We start from the raw sequence: 3,270 nt of genomic DNA, 5'->3' as shown, positions 1-3,270 counted from the left end.
ACACCTCCTTTTTCACCACACCCGCAAGGGTGTAAAGGAGTTTTTCCACTTAAAGGACAATCGGAACGGGATTTATTATTAAGATTTCAGAGTCGCCACTTGGGAGATTAATGGTGTCCCAAGTCACCGGTTGAATCCCGAACCGAGGAAATTATTGACTCTGTTAACAGTCCGTGGACCAGAAATTCGGATAAGGAATTCTGTGAACCCGGGAGAAGGTGTTAGGCATTCCCTGGTTCCGTGGTTCTAGCACGGTCGCTCAACTATTGTATTTGATTTTATCTGATTTCAAAACAATGTTCTAATTTATGTGCCTTTTATTAGCAACCCGCTTTATTTTTTATATTTTAATAAGAATTGCAACGTCGTGAAAATGTATCTCGAACCACGTCGCACCAGTACGCCCGTGGTCTTTGACACATTTCAACTTCGTTGAGATTTGGATTTGGGTCACATAAATGTGCACCCGTATATAGGAAGGTATTATTAAAATACGCGCCTAAAGCAACTACGAGTTTATTATATTTGGGGAAGACCATGAAATTCGCTAAATGGTCCGCCCGAATTCTAAGCATTTTATATAGAATCTATTGAGGGCCCCGCATTTTTTATTTGGCGAGGCTCGTCTCACTATTTTATTTAAAGGCCAATCCTAAAGTGACTACAATTTTCTATTCATTTTGTCTCTAAAATAAAATAGCAGAAAACAAAGCCTAATTAATTAATCGCTATGTAAACTTATTACAATTGAATTCTGAATCTTTCATTTAACTCATAATTCTAGCAATTTTGGGCTTTGATATCGGTTGAAGCAACCACTGAGCCCAGTTGATTTAATTTTGAATCTGCCCGGTTCTGCCTGTTGTTATTACCTTTGGGCCCAAATTGAATTAAAATGGCCATGGCCTGGATACTTCCAGCTGGCCAGTATGGGCCCAAACCTTCAGTTCTCACTAGCATGAATCAATTTTCAAGCACCATTAACAATAAATTAAAAAAAAACTTAAGGCACACTGATGAATTTCAGGCGAATGTGAATATCAGTTGAATCAGAGATTATTAACTAATGGGTTGACTATCACATTTTAGACCAAATGATGATATATATCAACCTAAGTTGATGATGAACCATAGATTAATCCTAATTCAGCTTTAAAATAAACGGTGAAATTAAACATACTGAACCGTTGAGTAATGCTATCAATTAACAAAGTCTTATGAACTAATTTGATAATGACGGAACATTCTGAAGCTACTACACGCATTAACTCGCTTAAACATTAATAGGATCTACTTAATTTCCAATGAAAAAATACAAATGAGGGTCACAGATCATGAACTAACACAAGCTACAAAAAACTACTAACTACTGGATTCACCCGCCTATTATATAAATCAATTAACAGTCCACGAATTGAGAATAGTTCAGTCCTATTACAGTCCGATTTTCAGTTTAATAACACTTTGAGCAATTCTATATAATCAGAATTTTACAACACTTAATTACTCTACTCAAATTCTAATAAAAAACTCAGCTATTAAAAAGTGTTAACAAAGAGATAGCAAAGACATCATTATCAACAGGAAGCCAAGCTAAACCATTTCCATTTCATTCCTTGAATCAAGCATACACTCAGAAATTCAGAGCCTGTACCTGGAAATTGAAACTCAACAAAAGGAGATGATTATCAGCAGCAATTTGAGCAGTTGTAAAGCAAGTAGCAACTCACAGCAACACTTTTTAACCCAGGAATGATTTCAACAATCCAAAATGCTTAAAACCAGGCAAGAACAACTAATCAACCTAGAACTGATTCTAAACTCTCGGTTGAACTCAAAATTCTCTAGAAACCAGCTAAAACTACAACTGAACTTCACTTGCAAGAGATTAAGCTGAGAAATGTAGATCAAACAACAAAACTCGAATTTTTTAACTAAAAATTTGAATGAAACAGTGTTTTTTTTTGGTTTTCTGTTGATTTTCTAATGTTTTTGGATTTTGGAAGGCTTAAATTTCATATTGAAATCTGAAATTGAAAGAAGAACTTTGGGGGGAATTTTTAGAGGCTAAAAACTTCTTCAAGAAGGCATTAGGGGTGCCTTTTATAGGCAAGGAGTGGGGCAGAATATTCTGGAAGCTTTCACCCATTTTTTCCCTCTTTTAATTTCAGATTTCACCTATTAAACCTTCAATTTCTGACTTGTTTCTCAAGTTACTACCTTAAGTTTGCTAAAATCTACACTAAAGTCCTATTCTAGAAGGCCCTAGGGTGTTCTTTTAACCGTACAATACCTATACTACCCTTATCTTAGTTTTGAATTTACCAATCTTAACAAAATCGCCCTTTTCTATGCCCACACTACCCTTGCAAACCTCGTGAAACTACTGACCCTCAATAAACCTACCAGCTATAACCAAACAACTAATCTAGCCTAAACTAACTAAGCCTAATTAATAGTACTTGAAACTCAAACTGAAATTAAACCAATTAAACTAACAACCATGTTTATTTAGTCAAACCAAGCCTCCAATTTTAGTCATGCATCAACAGCTACTGATCAACTACTTGAACAAATATGGATCAAAGACACCAAATCAGACTATTAACCTAATGAATCAGAATCAAATTGTTATTATCAGAAGAAGAGCAAACATATCAACTTGAATCAAAACTAATCAGAAAATCCAATTAACTATCAGTTGGTTGCCTTAAACGGACATTTGAACACTTAAACTGGCAAAGGTAAGATGAAATTCAAATAAGAATTAACCAAACTAAACTCAAACTAATCATAGAAAACAACACAAAATTGACTAACAACTAACGAAACCAGAAACTCATGAGACCAAAGAAAAGAAATAATAAAACTGAGAAGAGAAACTTATTGATTTTGGACTCTACAAGAACTACCCTTCGAAATTGGTTTCCAGTTAATATTATATGTCTATTCTGTCAAGAATAGGCCTATAATATTAACTAGAACTCCATCGCCTTTGAAAATTCCCAAGAGCCCAGGAACCCTAGATTGAATATTTGTGAATTTGCAATTGGATCTGAAGAAAAGCGATTTGGGATTTGGGTTGGGGAAGATGAAGAGAGTATAGGGTATGAGTTTGAAGTGATTTGGGGCGGCGCCGCCATCGGAGGAACTTATGGCGGTGCTAGGGTTTTGCAGATCCGAGGAACTCCGGTGCAATTTTAGAGGAACTGAGGTCGGAAGGGGAAAGAAGGGAGGGAGAGGGTGCTAGGGTGTTAAGCTGGTCAGGTT

Source organism: Nicotiana attenuata, unplaced genomic scaffold (genome assembly GCF_001879085.1).
Source record: "Nicotiana attenuata strain UT unplaced genomic scaffold, NIATTr2, whole genome shotgun sequence".
NCBI classification, from domain to species: Eukaryota; Viridiplantae; Streptophyta; class Magnoliopsida; order Solanales; family Solanaceae; genus Nicotiana; species Nicotiana attenuata.
This window is presented reverse-complemented; position numbering follows the sequence as displayed.